Source organism: Aotus nancymaae, unplaced genomic scaffold, assembly GCF_030222135.1.
Source record: "Aotus nancymaae isolate 86718 unplaced genomic scaffold, 86718_ANA_hifiasm-v0.15.2.pri h1tg000057l, whole genome shotgun sequence".
Taxonomy (NCBI): Eukaryota; Metazoa; Chordata; class Mammalia; order Primates; family Aotidae; genus Aotus; species Aotus nancymaae.
Window position 1 is genome coordinate 63,357,245 of NW_026988471.1, and position 19,483 is coordinate 63,376,727.

At 36.9% G+C, this 19,483-nt stretch overlaps 1 protein-coding gene across 3 annotated transcripts in view; it reads left to right on the forward strand.

Annotated features, from left to right (window-relative positions):
• Nucleotides 1-208: 208 nt before the first annotated feature.
• The window catches only part of AFTPH (aftiphilin), a 66,370-nt gene continuing 47,095 nt past the window's right edge, over nt 209-19,483 (forward strand). For 2 of the 3 annotated variants that reach the window (XM_012477231.2, XM_012477233.2), the window contains exon 1: nt 209-413. The gene's annotated coding sequence lies outside the window, so the exon portion shown is untranslated. Of the gene's footprint in view, nt 414-1,298; nt 1,345-19,483 lie in introns of those variants that run through there. The other variant, XM_012477232.3, reaches the window with a different exon arrangement.

Genomic DNA, 19,483 nt, shown 5'->3' on the forward strand with positions numbered 1-19,483 from the left:
TGCGCAGGGGTAAGCGTTCCGTGACACCAATTCCCCTGGAGTGTCCTCCCCCACCCCACAGCACCCACCAGCGCCCGGTCCCGACCTAGCCACCTGCGCCCGGAAGTGACGTATCGGCGGCAGCGGTCCCCCCGCTGCATGATGGGAGAGTGTGTGGAGTGGGCGGGGGGGTCTCCGCGGAGGAGGTGGAGGCGGCGGCGGCGGAAGAGGGCGGAGGGTAGTGGGATGGGGGTCCCGCGGCAGCGCTGAAACTCCGGGTGGGTGCCCATGGCGCTGCTGCGCTGACAGGGCTGCGAGCAGCCGACCTTCCGCTCTCACCAGTTCCGCGTCGGAATAGACGGTCCTTCCCCGGGGAGCCAGTTCCTCCCCGGGCCCCTGAGCCATGCCCATCGCGGCCGCCCCGAAGGAGTCAGGTAAGCGCCGTCGCTTCGCTCCCCGAGCTGCGCCGGGGAAAGAGAGTGCAGGGACCGGGCCCGGCCCACCAGCCAGACCCTCACCCGGGCCGGGAGCACCTGCCCGCCGCGGAGCCGGGGGCTGCGAGGACGGAACCGGCTCTGCGGGCCTGCGGGCTCCCGGCTCGGACTGTGCTCTCTTCTGCGGCGAGTGCGGGAACGCCGCTGGTGGCGCCCGAAGCTCACAGCCCCCTCTTCCCCATCCCGGGCACCGGCTGGGGAAGTGAGAGTCCTTCCCTTCCCGGCCACCGCCGGCTCTTCCTGCCTCTTTGCTTCCACCTGCCCAAAGCTTCGCGCTGGTTGCTTTCTCCCAGGAGCTGTTCAGAAGTTTGGGGCTTTGCTCCCCCTCCCTCGTGACAGGTGTAAACACTGCCTCCTTCGCCGAGGCCCGAGGCTGGCTGCGACCTGAGTGTGCTGCTTCCAAGGGTCTCTGAAGTAAGCGAATTTGGAATCCTCCAACAGGCAGAGGGGACGGCCCCAAAGCTCACGCATCCCTTCCTTGAGAGTACTTTTTCTGCTGCCTTCTTGTACTCTTCAAGAAATTATCTGTCTCCTCTCCAGATTGCTTTTGAAAAGTTGAACCATTCTTTAAGCGCCTGGTTTGGCAGGTGCTGCGTCTTGCTTGGGGCAGAGGCAGTGTATAGGGTGAGCGGTGGTAGGGTCCTTGGTCTATTAGGAAAGTAGTGGGAATAGCAAGGTTTTTTTCCTTGTTGGTTTGTGCAAGTTATAGCTTGGTTATAGTGAGTCTTCTGTTGGGGCCAAGGGAAGAACTGACTCATACATGTAAATTTTTTACTGGGCGGGGGGATGAAACAAAAGCAGTGGTTCCGTTTCAAAGTTCTCACTTGAGGAGAAGTAAAGTAGAAATTTGGTTTTCAACGTTTCCTACAATGTAAGTCCTCCTTCTACCTCGTATTCCGAGGATTTTCTTTGGTGGAGGGGAGACACAGAGTTTATCTTTGATGTTACACTTAATTGTTACTTTCAGTTAACCTCTTAGACATTAAAATGTATGATAAACTCTAGAGACAACAAACTTTACAACATTATTGTGTTAATATAATTAGCACAGTCACGTACATTTTATATGCTTTTTACCAGTTTAAATGTTGGCTTTTATAGTAGTCATTTTTAACACTTTGCAGAAGTATATTTGTTTAAACAAAGTGTCTGTGGTAGTCTCCTAAATTTTGTTCATAAAGATACTTCACATTAAAAGACAGATCTTGGGTAAAACATCTAGCCCAGTAAATGGCACCTAGCAGATACTTATTAGAGTTGTTCCTCCATGTATCAAATTAGATATATCAGTTGATCTTCAAAGTACATATATATTTTTAAATCTTCAAAAACCTCTGGAAAGAAATCCATTACAATTCACATAATATGTAGGGCATTTAAGTTTTAATGTTTGCTGATCTTTTGACTTAGAGACTATTAAAAAATAATCCTGTATCACAAGGATAATATGTCCTTAATAGCATTTGATACATTTTGCAGAATCCAATTGTCTTTATGAAAATTGTATAATATTGGTGAATCCTATTATAAAACATCATTTTAAATTTTCATTTGTTCTGCTTACAGTGAGTGAAAAACTAGTTCAGAAATGTAATGAAATTTGAGTACCAAATAATGTTTTGTTTTGTGTGAAATCTAAAGTGCTTTCCAAAGCAGGCAAAGAAGTCCTTGAACAGCATCTCATTAAGGGATTGCCCCTTCTCTCCCAACCTTTCCCCCAAATCTCCTAAAAAGAGGCCACTAGGTATTTAGGTATTTTTAAATCATCATAAATTATTTAAATAAAATGTTCTAACTTAATGTTACCTACACTTTGTAAATAAAAAATAAAGGCTTTTCCCTCTATTCCTAGCACTTTTAAGTCCTCTTTAAGTAGAATAGTGAACCTTTCTAGCCTGAACTTTGTAAGTATTTATAGTTTTTACACTATTTTGAAAAATCTGGCATTATGTGGATTTTACATATCTCATTCTGGTAATCTTTTTCAGTTTATGTATGTGTATATCAGATACAGTCAAAGGTCCTTTTGCAGCTTTATATGATAATTGCTAATATATATGAGCAATATATATTTACTCATATATATTGCTTCCTATGAGCAAGATACTTTTCTAGATGCTTTATATATAGTGTATTAACTTAATCCACACAACAATCCTGTAGGGTAGTAGGTAGTATCCCTCATTTTTCAGAGAGGAAACTGAGGCACAGAGATACTAAGTAACTTGTCGTAGGTCAAATCAAACATCTGGTAAGTGACAGAGCCATTTGATAGACCATTTATATAGTCTCATGCAAAACTATACTACATGTTTTCTATGATTTGTGCAATATGTAGCAAAAGTGTAACAACATGCATGGGAATGATAAACACCAAGTCAGAATAAAAGTGACTTCTGGAGAACCTGAGAAGGATGAAGGTCTAGGAGGTTTACAAACATATCTTTACATCCTTAAAAACATCTGAAGCTGACTTGGTAAGAGATTAAGATTTAACATACCTGAGTGATGGTTACTCGATCATTCCTTATGGCTTTTTTCCCCCTAAGGTTTGTATATGCATGAAATTCTTTACAATGAAATTAAGTTTAGGTATTTAACTTTAAAACCTATATAAAGTATCACTCTTCTTTCAGTATTGTATATTTAAAAAGAGGACAGGAAAGGAATTAGTATTATTTTGTATTGACTTTTAAAATACAAGGAGCTCCTAAGTTAAAAATTTTTTTTTAAATTAAGAATTGTTTATGATGTTCGTTGTGGGCTAAAAGAAAAACAAAAACAAAAAAAGAAAAGAATAGAATTGATGGCCTCTCCAGAGTCCTCTGCATGAACTTCCCTTGCCTGGGCTCTTCTCTATTGCTGGTAACCATTTAACAGTCCTTTATCACACTCCTAGTTTCTGTTTCTGGCCTTACCCTCCGAGAATAGGGGCTCATAGGTCGGTGGATTAGACCTATTCCCAAGAAAAGAGAAAAGGTCAGAACTAAGTAGGGAGTAAGAAAGGAGGTGGGGAATTACTGCTTATTGATTCGGGAGAAGTGAAAAGAGGAGGGAACTAATGATTAAAGACCCCATCCTATGGTTGTCAGTCACTGCCACCCTTGTTCCAAATAGCTAACTTGAAGATAAGCCTTGCAAAGATAGATTGCTAATTAATTAAAGGTTAATTTACAAGCACTATATTAGTGAATAATTCCCATAGGAAAATTACACAGTAAATGGGAATTAATTTACTGTAGGTTCTATTTATGTAAATATTTACAGTATGCCTTAAACCATTTCAGTTAAATATCTACTGACACCATGTTATCTTCTTCCTTTCATTCATAAAACAAATATCTATTGAGCACCTGCTATTTGTCAGGCCCTGTTCTAGGTGCTGGGGATACTGAAATGTACAAGAAAAAAAACTTCCCTCCTACAGCTTCAGTTTATTTGTGTATATATGTATGTACTCGCACATTTGTGTATGTATTTGGGACAGATAAGCTAATAGCAATAAAATAGCAGATAATGTTAAGTGTCATCAGAAAAAATGAAGTCAGTTTTGGGGGATAGGGAAGTGCTGAATCTTTTGCTTTGAGCCAGTAGTCAGGGAGGTTGGTGGGGCTTGCTGTTTTATATACGGTGGAGTCAGAGAAAGCTTAAACCTGAAGAAGGGGAGGCAAATAAGAAGAATGGTAGAGACAGAAGTATGCCTGTAATAGTTAAGGAATTGTGGCAGAGAAATCCAGTGTGGATAGAATAGAGTGAACAAGTAGAAGAGTAGTACGAATTGTGATCAGAGTTAGAGGGTGAGAGGGCAGTGTTTTAGGGTCCTTAGAGAAATTCTGATGACTTAGGCTTTTTACTGTGTGAGATGGGAAATCGTTGCAGGATTTTTGAGTAAAGATATAAGATAATTTATGTTGTAAAAAGATCTGTCTGGCTGCTATATAGAAAATAGACTACAGAGCCAGGCTCAGTGGCTCACGCCTGTAATCCCAGCATTTTGGGAGGCCAAAGCGGGTGGATTGCCCGAGGTCAGGAGTTTGAGACCAGCCTGGCCAACATAGTGAAACCCCCATCTCTCCTAAAAATTTAAAAAATTAGCTGGGCGTGGTGGCACATGTCTGTAATCCCAGCTACTCAGGAGGCTGAGGCAGGAGAATCACTTGAACTCAGGAGGCAGAGGTTGCAGTAAGCCGAGATCTCACCACTGCATTCCAGCCTGGGCAACAAGAGCAAGACTCCGTCTCAAAAAAAGAAAATAGTCTATAGGAGTGGAGTCTGAGAATAGAGGCAGAATCAGGAGTTGATTGTGCTGATAGAGTTCAGAAGAGATGGTAGTGGCATGAACCAAGGTGGTAGCAGTAGAGATGACAAGTGGTAGAACAGTTTCTTGAATTGGAATCTGCAATAATTCCCTCATTTTTAAACTCAGAAAGCTTACAGAGGCAGTCCCTTCTGAAAATTCAAGACCCTTGCAACCTGTGTTTCCAGCTTACTGCCTGTGCTCTTCATATATCCTGGGTTCTAACCATATTCTATTATGTGTTTTAACTGTTCTTTGACAGGGAACCCATGCTTTATCTTTAGTGACTACGATTTCCTCTGTCAATTAAATCCTTCTCATTTCAAATTTTCTCCTTTATGAAGTTTTTTTTTTTTTCACCATTCCTCCTCTTCCCAATCAAGTGTGATCTTTTTCTTAGAATCTTGGTAGCCACATTTTACTTCAGTGATGTTTATATTCTATCTCTCATCACTTTTGCTGTTCTCTTGTATTATTCTCCTTAATTAGTTGTAAGTTTTTTTAAGGCTGTTACTCCTCTTCCTAAGTTCTACCAGAGTTTTGTATGTAATAGATGCTCAGTAAATAGTGGGTATATACATGTTTAAAAATTTTTAAATAGTCTTCTATTGCAGAAGCATACAGGAAGATCATAGAAAATAGACAAGCAAAAAAAACAAATCGCTGTTTTTTTTTTTTTTTTTTTGAGACAGAGTCTCACTGTGTTACCCAGGCTGCAGTATAGTGGAGTGATCATGGCTCACTGCAGCCCAGACCTCCTGGGCCCAGACAGTCCTCCTGCCACAGCCTCCTAAGTAGCTGGGACCACAGGCGCACACCACCACACCTGGCTAATTGTTTTTATTATTTGTAGAGATAGGGCCTTGCTATGTTGCCCCAGCTGGAAAAATTACTTTTTAAAAAAAATCCCTCAGCCAGACACGGTGGCTCACACCTGTAATCCGAACACCTTGGGAGGCCAAGGCAGGTGGATCACTTGAGGTCAGGAGTTCAAGATCAGCCTGGCCAACAGTGAAATCCTGTCTCTACTAAAAATAAAAAAAAAAAATTAGCTGGGTGTGGTGGCAGGCACCTGTAATCCAAGCTACTCAGGAGGCTGAGACAGAGAATTGCTTGAACTTGGGAGGTGAAGGTTGCAGTGAGCCAAGATCATGCTACTGTATTCCAGCCCAGGCGACAGAGCAAGACTCCATCTCAAAAAAAAAAAAAAAAAAAAAATCCCTCACAGTTACAGTTTATATAATAATGTATATTTTCCTACACATTTTAATATATTTATATATGTGTACTTTTTACCAAAATGAAGGCTTGCTGTACATTAAGTGTTTTGTGGATTTTTTTTTTAAGTCAGTTAGTTTAGTCATCTAAACTACTATTCAAGGCCAAATTCAGATTCTTCCCCAGTTCACCCAGAAATGTCCTCTGGCAACTGATTTACCCAAATCATTATCTGTTCCATATTATGTTTCTCCAGTTATTAAAATTATGAAAAAAATAATGTGCTTATTATAGAAAATTGGGGAAAATATGGAAAAAAATAGAAAACAGGTATGCCCCATGATGGCAGGAACCCATCTGTTTTAATGCCTGTCACAAAGTAACACTCAATAAATACATGTTGAGAAGGATAACAGAAGAAATATATCACTGGTCCTCATAAATAGAAAACTGTTAATATTTTTGTTTTCCTCCTGTTTTATTTTTACTGTGAATATGTATGTGAGTGTGTTATACATATACATATGAATCATATTGCATTGATCTTTCTTAGCTATTAAATTGTAAGCATTTCTCCATGTTACTAAATTTTCCTTAAAACATGCTCTTTCATGGCTGTGTAGAATGCCATTGAGTTTCAAGTTATCTCTGCCATTTCCCACTAATGTGATTTTTTTCAGATTTTACCATCATGGAAGATTATCTTAGTGAAAAAGTTTGTACATAAATCTTAGACTTTATCATGATTATTTCCATAGGATCAAGTCTTAGAAGTAGAGTTATTAAGTCAGAGGGAAAGTCTATAGCTTTCTAAAAGGTTATAATAAAATCACTCCTACCAGCAGTGGTTGAGTCCCTATCTCCCTGTCATTTCCTCAGATGATCAGTAATATGCAGTTTTTAAATTACTTGAATTTTTATTTTGAATTTAGGCTTTTCAGCAGTGTGGAATGTTTGTATAATTTAAAGTTTTGAATAATTGAAACCTGAAATATGCTGTTATTTGCTATAAGGTTAAACTTGTTTAATGCCATGCTCTTTTTAAGGTAATCGATTCTGTTAGCAAGCTGTTTAAGTACAAAAAAAATACAGTACTATCTTCTAGAACTGTCTTGTCTAATACAGTAGCCACTAGCCAAATGTGTCACCTGAAATGAAACTAGTCCAAATTAAGATGTGATTTCAGTGTAAAATACACAGCAGATTTTAAAAATGAATCTGAAATATATCAGTAATATTTTACATTGGTCACATGTTAAAATAATAATATTGTAGACACTTTGGTTAAATAAAATTTCATCTGTTTCTTTTTAAATGTGGCTACTAGTAGATTTTAAATTGCATATATGGCTTTATTGTATTTTGGACAGCGCTGCTCTAGAAATGACACTTTTTATTTAGAGAAGAAATAAAAGATTAACTTGTCTGTTATAGAAAGGAGTACATAGATTTTTTTTCAAATTACATTTAAACCTCTCAGTATATTTTTCATAGTATACATGGTTTGCATGGTAATTTTTCAAGTTACAAATGTTTGATCACAAACTATAACTTATTATAGTTCTTATGATCCAAAAGAAATATGTGTAGGAGGACTTGAGGGAGAGTGTTAGGAAACTTACCTGAGGGATTGATCTCTCACTTAAAAATTGAAGGATGTGTAGGAATGTCTTAGGCATTGGGACTGTGTAAGTGCAAAGACCCTATGGCACAAGGGAATGTTAATTATCTACCTTTCAGAAACTGAAAGAAGGCTAGCCTAGAGCATTGAAAAGATGGGGTAATTGAGGAGTAAGGCTGGAGAGATAGGAATAGTTTAAAGTTTTTATTAAATATATATATTTTTAAACTCTATTACAAGAAGAGGATTGGCATGATCAGATTTGACTTTTAAAAAGAGTACTTGGGTTGGGCATGATTGAATACTAGTTAGGGAGATTAGCTTAGATAATAATGGCATTTTGGACCAGAGTGGAGTCAGAAGTGAAAAGAGGGGTTCCAGAATTGAGGGATTTGTGAGGTGAAATTATTTGTTAGAGCTATTAAAGGATACAGAGCTTTGCCAAAGGTGGTCTTAAGTTTGGCATGGTAACTGGGTTAGACAGCCCTGAAAGAGGACCAGCTCTAAGGAAAAAGAGCTTAAGCTCTGTTCTTATTAAGCTCAGTTTGAGATCTTTGCAGAATCAAGTGGAGAGGTCTAAGCAGAGTTGGCTTGGCTGGGCTGTAAACAATCTGAGAGTTCAAAAATATGGTAATTATTAATATAAGCCTTAGGTAGATGAGATTGTTTTGGGAAATTTGAGTAAGGATGAAACCTAGAATAAACTTATATTGCTAATTTGAGTGTCTTTAATGCCTATGGGAAAATTTGTTTATTTTGCAGCCTATTTTGTGTAAAAATGAAAGCAAGAAGTAAGATCAAATAAGTTTAAATACATACTGTTTGACATATGTGTAATCAAGTAGATAATCTCACATAATACTTACTTGATTCTTTGGAAACATTTACTTTTTTTCTGCAGTAGACTGGGCTTCCTAACTATCAAACAAGCTGAAGACAATTATGAATAGGTATTGGTGTTTTTGCTGTATTAGTAGATCTAGTCCGGGTGTGGTGGCTCTTGCCTGTAATCCCAGCACTTTGAGAGGCCAAGGTGGGTGGATTGCTTGACCTCAGGAGTTTGAGACCAGCCTGGGCAACATGGCGAAACCCCATCTCTACAAAAAATATAAAAAATTAGCTGGATGTGGTGGCATATACCTGTAGTCCCAGCTACTCTGGAAGCTGAGACAAAAGGATCGCTTGAACTCAGGAGGTCAAGGCTACAGTCAGCTGAGATCACACCACTATACTCCAGCCTGGGCAGCAGAGTGAGTGAGACCCTGTCTCAAAAAAAAAACTAAGGAAAAATTATACAATTATCTTCATAAATATTGAAAAGACATTTAAAAACCCATTTCTGATTTTTTTAAACAAAGCAACTTAAAATACACATTACTTAATAATTCTATAATACAGTAAACATATATATACCTCAACTCAAAAATCAGTATCTTAATTTACCTCACTGTTATGAGACTTGGAAAAAAAAATCAGTCTACCCCAATTTGTTAGTGATGTGATATGGTATACTATATAAATACCAAGAGCTTTTGTTTATGTAAATAATACTTGCTAGGTAGGGTGGAAGTGAAGACTACCATTTACATGAGCAGAAAAAGATAAAAGACCTAACAATAAACTTAATAAATGTAAAAATTCTGTATCGCTAACAGATTCAATTTTTATGTTAAAGTTAAGAATTCTATAGGTAATAAAAGTGACCCTTCCTAAGTGATTAATGAATTATTTATCACTTGTTATTCTTTAAATCGTTTTAAGTGATATGTGATACTTTTCGAAGCAAAACTCCTAGGAGTAGGATTTTTTAATATTTGTATACATTTTAGTGAGTCCACAGTGTTTTGAAATGGATGAGATGAATAATATTTCTGCCTCAGCCCACCCTCCCAAGTGAGTTTTTTGGTGTTTTCTTCTTGGTGATTGCTTAAGTTTTGTAGTATTTTCAGTTTTGCTGTAGTTTATCATCTCTCAACTTGTTTATTGTGTGGGTGCAAAAATGTTGACCTGGAGTATGCAGCTGAAATACTTCTGCTGCGATAACATTCAAAATCTGAAGCATTGATTTATTTTCTTAAGGCTTTCGGTTTTAGTGGCTATTTATAAAAAACAATGGACTTGTTAAGAGATAATTTAACTCTTTTTACACTGAGCTCTTTTTATACTTCTTACTATGTTTGATAATATCTTCATTCCTAAAAAAAAGAATTGCTAAGAGTTTCAGGTATCAAAAACTCATATTTTCTCTATCCTGAAGCCCAAACAAAATATTTGAGTATTCATCACTTCTTATAGTTAAGTCACCACTTCCCCTTCTTATCCATATTTTAGATTTATTCTGGGCCAACAGATGATAGCTTTCTGTCTCATTAGGTTTCATAAGTTTACACAAAGCACAGGGCAAGTGTTACACGTAAATAAAAAGTTAAGATTTCAGTCAGATTAGCAGTGACCCTGGTTTCTGGAAGTAGGGAAGTTTTTTGTTGTTGGTGCTGCTGTTCACATATGCATTTCTTTAGTTCATCTGCAAGTGAAACGGTGATTATTTGTTTAAGCTTGGTGTTTTTTTTCCTGAGAATTCCATAACATTTTAATTATATAGTAATTACAAGTGAAGCTTTAAAAAGGAATAAACAAATTATTTCATAAACTTTCTTGTTAAGTAGAAAGTAGTAATTAAGTATTTCCAAAATGGAATTACCCAAATCTATAGCTGTCTCAAATACTTATTTAATATTTCAAAGATTGTCACAGTACTTAAACTTTTGTTCCTCTTAGGTAAATTTTTCAAGTTTCATTTTTAAGAAAAGTATTGAAGATTTAATGTTGTGAACTCCTTGTTTTTGAAATCTTAAGAATGTTAAGTTTCTTAGTGCTAGTCTCAGATAAATGTGTACAACACAACTTTAAAATATTTATACAATCAAATCATAAGAGAAAACAGTTTTGTAGGAAAAAGTACTATTGCAGTGATTTACCAATATCAGTGAGTTTAGCAGTTCAGTTTAGAAACATTTAGGTCATCCCTGGAGTTGTAAAGTCCAGTGACATTCTTATACTCTGGGAACTTAACACAAAGGTTCTCGACCTTAGCTAACCCATTTAGTATCATCTTTGAAACTTTTAAAAATATGTAGATGTTTGGGTCTACCCATTCTATTAGAGAAAAAAAGCTAATACAAAGCTAAGGTTGAGAACCTATTGCGGGAAAAACATGGAAACAAATGGGATTTGCTTTGTTAAATGTAATAGGAAATAGATATAAAGAAGTTGAATTCAAACAGGAAACCTGAATCAATGAAAAGAACACTGGCTTGATGTTAGAGTCCCACTTTTCTTACTTATTCTTTGTGGGACAGTGAACAGATTGTTTGACTTGTTTCTTCCTCTGTAAAATGGGTTTTTGTGATTAAACTAAATATATGAATAAATTGGTGTATGAATAAGTACCTTGCACAGTACCTATCACATAGTAACTCAGTAAATACAGGTGATCTTACTTCTTCAGCCTTCATATAAAACTTTATGCCTGAATAGAATTTTGAAGGCTTAGTCAGTGGGTTCTCTGGACATATAAGAATAATACATTAGAAGAAGTGACATGTGTGACAACTTAGAGATAACAGTGCTAGTGGAGGATTCATAGGTAATTTTGTCTGGCTGGAACAAAGAGGGAGTATCTTAGCCATGTTGGCTAAGATGAGGAGTTTTAAGTAGACCACAGTAATCCTGCCCAAAAATAATGAGGCCCTGACAAGGTATGGGTTGCGTGGTATGTTAAAACAAATACAGTAAGAGATGTTAAGGAGGTAGAACCTTTTGATTGATTTAATTTGTGGGAGAGGGGGAGCAGTCAGGGGTAACAGATTTCTGGACTTAGAATTCAGAATATAGCGTAGGAACAAGTGGTTTCTGTTTGCCTTTTGAGTAGAGGTTGACTTCAGTCTTGGAATTGGAGAATATGAGATATCTCTGAGCCATCCAGGTAGAGAGATTTTAAAAAGGCATTTGGGCTGGCAGATCAGAAGATTAGGCATATAAATAAAGTTTGGGCATTATGACAGATTGAAAACAAAAGGGGGATGAGATTTTTCAGTGATAAGAGTATAGGGAAGTGGCTGGGCATGATGGCTCACTCCTGTAATCTCAGCACTTTGGGAGGTGGAGGTGGGTGGATCACCTGAGGTCAGCCTGGCCAATGTGGTGAAACCCCATCTCTACTAAAAATGTAAAAATTAGATGGGCATGGTAGCACACACCTGTAACCCTAGTTACTGCTCAGGAGGCTGAGGTGGGAGAATCGCCTGAACAAGGGAGGTGGAAGTTGCCATGAGCCAAGATCGCGCCACTGCACTCCGGCCTGGGCAACAGAGCAGAGCAAGACTGTCTTTAAAAATATATATATATATATGGGGAAGCCAAGACAAGCAGATCCATTGAAGGAGAAGGGATAGAATACAAGTAGGAGTATCAAAAGAGAATGCCAGCAGGGTGTGGGTGGCTCACACCTGTAATCCCAGCACTTTGGAAGGCCAAGGCAAGTGAAATGATTGAGCTTAAGAGGTTGAGACCAGCCTGGGCAACATGGTGAAACACTGTCTCTACAAAAAATTTAAAAATTAGCTGGGCATGGTAGTGTACGTCTGTAGTCCCAGCCGTTTGGGTGGTTGAAGTGGGAGGATTGCTTGAACCCAGGAGGCAGAGGCTACAGTGAGCCATGATTGCACCACTGCACTGCAGCCTGGGCAAAAGGAGGAGACTCTGTCTCAAAAAAAAAAAGAAGAATGCCTTTCAGAAATGCTTTTTCACTTAAAAATGTATTTTGGATACTTTCCCCTGTTAGTAATACAACTTTCTCTTTTTTTAGTGGCTGTACTTTTTATTTACTGACTTCCTTATTAATATCTTTAAGTTGTTTTCAGATGCTTTTTTAAAAATTGAACGAACAATATTGGAATTAACACTTTGGAAATATCTTGGTATATTTGCATGAATGCCTCTGTAGAATACATCCTTGCACATGAAATTGCTTAGTCAAAAGAATGGAAACAACAAACACCAGAGCCTACTTGTTGAAGGTGGAGGGAGGGAAGAGGTGAAGACTGAAGTGGGGTACTATGCTTATTGCCTGGGTGATGAAATAATCTGTACATCAAACCCCCGTGACACGCTGTTTACCTACATAACAAACCTGCACATGTACCCCTGAACATAAAAATTTTAAAAATTAAAAAATTAAAAATATTCATTAAAATGTTTGATATGCTACTAAACTGCAGTTGGTTGTGTGAGCCAAGATATACTCCTACCAATAGTATTATTTTTTTTTTTTGGAGACCTAATCTCACTCTGTTGCCCAGCCTGGAGTACAGTGGTGTGATCTCGGCTCACTGCAACCTCCGCCTCCTGGATTCAAGCGATTCTTCTGCCTCAGTCTCTCGAGTAGCTGGGACTACAGGCATGCGCCTGTAATTTTTGTATTTTTAGTGGAGATAGGGGTCTCACCATATTGGCCAGGCTGGTCGTGAACTCCTGACCTCATGATTCACCTGCATCAGCCTCCCAGAGTGCTGGGATTACAGGTGTGAGCCACCGCACCCGATATCAGTAGTATCTTTTAGAGAACTTTTACATTGTAGATACTACACCAAAAAAGTTAATGTTTGCAAACTTAATGCTTTCTGAAAGTGAAAATCGTTAAAATTCACCAAAATGTTTATGTTTAGGTTATGTTGTTTGTATGGTTTTTTAAAAATGTTATCCTTAAAGTAGCTTGCTTCCTAGATTGAAGGTAGTATGAATTTGAAGAAAAAGAAATAGTAATTATCATTTATTACTTTTATGCAAAATTCTATAAAGAGAAAAAGAACACTTTCATTTTATCAAATACTTGGTTCATTGAAATAATGTAGTTTAAGAATACATTTTGTTTTTGTAAGCACCAGATCAGGGAGGAATTCTTTGTTTTAAAAGAAGCCCTGTTCCCTCCTCTTGTATTCTGGAAGCAGTAATTGGATTTAGAGGAATTGGATCAGAAGGAAAAAATACTTCTTTATACTTTGTATTAAAACCTATTTCTGGTTTGTAAAATCAATTTAGAGGGTCATGGCAAGCTTTTAAGAAAAAATGAAATAGAACTAAAAGTCAGAGTACATAGAGAATAAGGGTAAATACTGTTTGGTGAAACTTTTGGGTCATCATGTAAAATGTATTTCTTCTGTGAGTCATGGGGGAAAGATGTGTGAAAAATTGTACTTTATGTGACGGGCTAATATTCAAGTTGTTTCTAACCAAATGTATTTGGTACATTGAGAATAATAAATGTTTCTTTTCTTTTACCCTTTAGCCTTTCTACCTCTCAGGAAAAAGTAAAACTTTAAACCAAGCAAAAACACTATTAAAAAAGGTCAACCAGCTGGGAATTTGTTCGCCATGGAATTCCTTCCATAGTTTTTGTGGGGTTATCAGTATTGGTAGACCCATTTGTGGCATTACATGTATACACTCCACACACATGCACTCTTGAGCAATATTTTGGAATGTGTTTATATTTGACTTTTCAGGTATATGAAGTTTGTTTTATAATCACTCCCTGAAGAATATCATATGTGCTATTATATGTGGATCATTTATGACTGTCCTTAAGTTTGGTTCATTGTTTTGTTTCCTTCTGTCACTTCATTGTCTCCAGGTCATCTTTTTCTCTTAATTGATGGGTGGTAAGAAAACAAATTGAAGTAAAATTAATAACACCTGGCAAAGACTTAATTTATGAGGTAAATCTGCTGTTACATAGGTTATATTTTAAGGCAGTATTTGTGAATTTTAGATTATGTAGGACATTGTTGCTTACTTATTGACTTAGATAACTGAATTTTAACTACATTTGGTTGCAGTTTTATAACCTTTAGTAGATGCTTCTTTCTCTAAAAGATGAATTGTTCTCATGGTGGGTGTTTGTGATGTAGAAAGCAGCATTGTCAGAGGAATGGTAGCTGCCACAGTGTATGTTTTTATGTTACAGATTAGAGTGGTATTTTTTCATTTTGAAAGTCCACATGGTAGTTTGTTATTTTGTTTTTCTGGGAATTTTGTTTTTTCTCAGAATACACTAGTCACTTAAGTTTAACTTAGTCTTGACTAGAATGCTAATTTAAAACTTTACAGAAGAAATTTATTTTAAAGCATGTCAGCTGTTCATGTCAGCTGATTGCAAAATCTTCTGTGGGAAAATTTTTGTGAAGTATTAAAGTTCTAGGGAGCAGAGAACAAGGAAAAGAAATTAGTCAGACTATCCAGAGTGTAGCTAGTGACACTCACTTACACCTCTGCTTATGCTGAGGAATTGTCTCAAATCAAAGCAAATATTCATGATAGCAGGTCTATTGAAAACTTACTACAAATTTTTGTCATTTAGCTAGGGTTTTTTTGTAGCTTTCATATAAAGTACTGCCCCTCTTAACATATTTTCTCTTTAGACATGTTGCAGCACAAATGATTGGGTTATTTTCCCACATTCATCACATTTCAGGCCAGCCTTCTCAAATCCTACTTACTTACCTTGATTAAACTTGGATATTTCATAACTTACTTGGTGAAGCACTGAGACCAGAGTTGTGGTTATATAAATCCAATTGGAGTGTGGGTGGGTTGGAGCACAATTCAAGAGTGGTTAGTAGAATAAATGTCCCAACAAGAATGATGATAATATATTTACTTCTTGCTACTCTGAGGATGCAGTGGTAAACAACAGAGGTCTATGCCTACACAACATTTACAGTCGTTTGAGCTCAAATAAAATAACTCTTGAAAGAGCAACTTACAGTAGAGTGGTAGCATGGAAGCCAGATTGTGCTGAGTTGAGGAGTGAGTGTGAAGTTAGGAAGTAGAGAGAGTGAATAGGCACATCTTTTTCAAGAAGCTGAGTGGTGAGGAGGAGGAGAAGAGCTAGGGCACACAGAAGAGAGGATTTTGTTTTGTTTTCTGATTTGTTTTGAGTATGGAAGAGTCTTGAACGTTTATAGGCTGAAGAGAAAGGATCAATAGTGATGGAGAAATTTTAAAAGCCCCTGAGCAAATAATTGAGAAGGAAAACAGAAGGTCAACAGATTATCTGTAGACAAGGTTGTGGATGTAAACAAGATTTTAGTGAAGGGACAAAATCAAGGCAGTTTCTGCCTTTCAGATTCTATTTTCATTGCAGAGTTTCAGGGATATGAGAGTAGAGAATTAGAGTGAAGAATTTATTCGGCATCTATATAATAGACGCTGAGAGTTCTAGGGCAAAAAAATGGTTTTCCAAGGGCTAATCCATGTATCCTCATAGCTCCTTCTATTTTGTTGCCCTTGTTATCAGTAGTTATCCAATGCTATGTATACAATTTTATGTTGAAGTACCTTTTGGGAAAAATAGCTAGTAAACTCTCAGATATGATCAGTTGATATGACAAGTTAAATGTACAACAATCTCTAATATTTTTATCTTGTTTAATTTTTACATGAAACTATCCAAATGCAAATAAAATGTGTTGTTATGAATTTGTGTAGAAGGTTAAAATGTTCAGTAGAATAAAAAATTTATCATGGGAATTTTTGAAAACCAACTTCTCTCAAATAATTCAACGTAATTAGCACTTGAAAAGTGAAAGTGTGTTGCTGCCCATGTAACATTATATATATGATATTTTTACTTTTATGGGTCAATTGTATTGACATCAAAAATAGAAAGACAAAATATTTTGTTGTCACTATTGACAATGTGGCTTTTTTAGGGTGATCAACTTCAGTATAAAGGTATTTTGCTATCTCATTTTCATTGTTTGCTCATATTTGGTACTATGTACACTAATACTGAAACAAGATGTTTGCTGCCTGGCATTTTTGTTGGTTATACTGTACTTTCTCATCTTGTAAAAATTTTTCTCCTTCCAAATTACTTGGAGGTTTCAGAAACCTTTTTCTGAACTACTCAGAAACCTTTTTGCAAGAATTCTTAGAATTCTAATATTTGCTGTCAATCATGTCTAATATTTTAAGACACTTATAAAATACTTGATTAACTTGTGATTAATTCACCACTTACTAGTTATGCTACCTTGCAAGATTACATAACCTCTTTGAGCTTTTATTTATTCATCTTTAAAATGAAGAATTTCTGTCTGGACACAGTGGCTCATGTCTGTAATCCCAGCACTTTGGGAGGCCAAGGTGGGCAGATCATCTGAGGTCAGGAGTTCAAGACTAGCATGACCAACATGATGAAACCACGTCTCTTCCAAAAATGAAAAAATTAGCTGGCCGTTGTGGCAGGCACCTGTAATCCCAGCTACTCAGGAGGTTGAGGCAGGAGAATTGCTTGAACCTGGGAGGCGGAGGTTGCAGTGAACTGAGAATGTGCCACTGCACTCCAGCCTGGGCAACAAGAGCTAAACTCCATCTCAAGAAAAAAAAAAAAGAATTTCTACCTCATATGATAGTATGAGGAGATAATTGAGATAATTCACAAATTATCTTCACATAATATTGGCCCATAGTAAGCACTCAATAAGTATTAATGATGACATTGGTATAAACACAATTAAAACACATGGAAGATACTATTAACAAATGTCATCTTAAATAATGTATATATGCACTTGGTGACTAAGTGACATACAGTTGGTGTCTGATATCTTGTTTTTTGTTTTGTTTTGTTTTTAAGTTGACAAGTTTATTGTCTATTTTTAGAGGCTTTCCCTGTATTTGTTAGTTTCTGTTGCACTAATATGCTAAGAACAAACCACCCCAAAAGAAAAAACAATTATTATTTTAATTTTAAAATTTAGAGCCATGAAAACAGCTATGATATCATAGCACTCTAAACATATCGAAAACAAAAAAGTTAATTAAAATCCAAATCTTCATGTGATTCAGAGGAAGGGCTTTTCTCTACTTCTTTACGACTCTTAAGCAGAAATGTAGACTAGGCAAATTCATTGATGGTACATTTTGACATTATATTAAAATTTCCATAAGGATATTATAATAAAGATTTTGAAGAATTTGAACTACTGCACACCAGGCAACACTTGTAATGTAAATTGATGTTGTTAATGCTTATATAACATTTTCATTCATTTTTCTAAAGAAAATACATTTTTTCTTTTCCTTTTTTCCTTCACTCAATTTATTTAACAAGAGACTAATTACAAACTTTGGACATACTGTGGTAAAAAGGTAGTGATTATTTTTGCCATTCATTAAATATACTTTGCTAGTGTCATTTATATATACTATTGAAGTCAATAGCATACTTCAGATACAGTTGTTTTTCTTCTCCCTTTTCTTATCACCATCCTTCTTTCTACAATGCGTTTTCCTCCACCCTCCATCCTAGTCCCTATGAAAGTAAGTTTAGAGTGAAAGGCCTTTGGTGAAGCTGATTGTATAATCTAGGTCAGTTTATCTGGCCTTGAAAGGTGGTGTACACATTGATACAGCTGAGCTGATACCTTGTAAAGAATGAGAGTTTCTCCCAGGTAAGCAGTGTTTGCTGTACATTTATAACTTGTCTGGAAGGAACTCTTGATGTTTGATTCTGGAAAGATTGCTAGAGACACTCCACCCCTCCTCAATGTGAGCCCATGGACCTTTAGGGTACGTAATACTGTGTGTGGATGATAAGGGGTAGGAGGGTGCCAGAGATTAACTATTCCTTAGAGGAATATGTAGGGAATACTGTATATATTTCCCACATATGATGAATCCTTTCCATTCCAACCAAGCACCTTCTAAATTCTTGTGGTTGTTCATCTAACCAAATAGGAGCTACGGCCAGTTTACTTCAAGATATCAGTGAGAACTTCTGAGTTACATTTTTCTATTTCACTTCAAAACTTCCATCTTTTATCAGACTAGTAACTGGACCCTTGAGTTTGTTTAGGGGTTATGATCTCAGTCCTTCAACCCTGGGCTTCAGTTTTAGTTTATCAGCACCCCCCACACACCGCCCCCCCACCACGCCGTGCCCCCAAGCCTATGAAATTATATAGTTATATGAGTCAAGTTTTATATTTTTCTGGAGATTGGTTATAAACATTGGCAATAAAGTCAACTTCATGTATCTTTAGTGTGGTTATGAATGTTTTTTAAGTGACCTATTCTTTCAGTGACCTTTTAAAATAATAGAGTCATATGAATGTTTGTGCCAACTAAGCACACACTGACTTACATTCTGTTACAGGTAGATTATGATTTGAGCCACAGAGTTGGTGAAAGTTAAAATATGATGGCAGTTGATAATTTACTTAGTGCACAGAATGTGCCAGGTGCTGAAGGTCAAGTATAGTTTTAGTACATATTATCAAATAGTTTTCTAAATATCTGTACCAGTTAATATTTCCACAAATGAAGTATGGGAATTACAGTTCCTCCACATCCTTACCAAAAGTGGCTATGGAGAGAATAACTTTGTTTTAATTTTAATCATTCTGGTAGGTGTTTAGTGGTATCTTAATGTTGTTTTAATGTGCATTTTCCCCTGATGACTTTCTATATGCTGTTGGTTTTTTGGATATCCTCTCTTGTGAAATACCTGTTCAAATATTTTGGCCATTTTTCTGTTGGATTTTCACATTGATTTGTAGGAATTCTTTGCATATTCTGGATATGAGTTCTTTGACAGCTACATGTTTTGTACCTATCTTCTCCCAGGCAATGGCTTGCTTTTTCATTCTGTTTATGGTATTCTTTTGATGAACAGAAGTTTTAAATTTTAATGCAGTCCAATATATCAGTCTTTTTTATAATCAGTGTTTCTGTTTCTTGTTTAAAACATTTATGCCTTTCCTAAGGTCATAAAAATAATCTCTTCTGTTATCTTCTAGAAGGCGGATT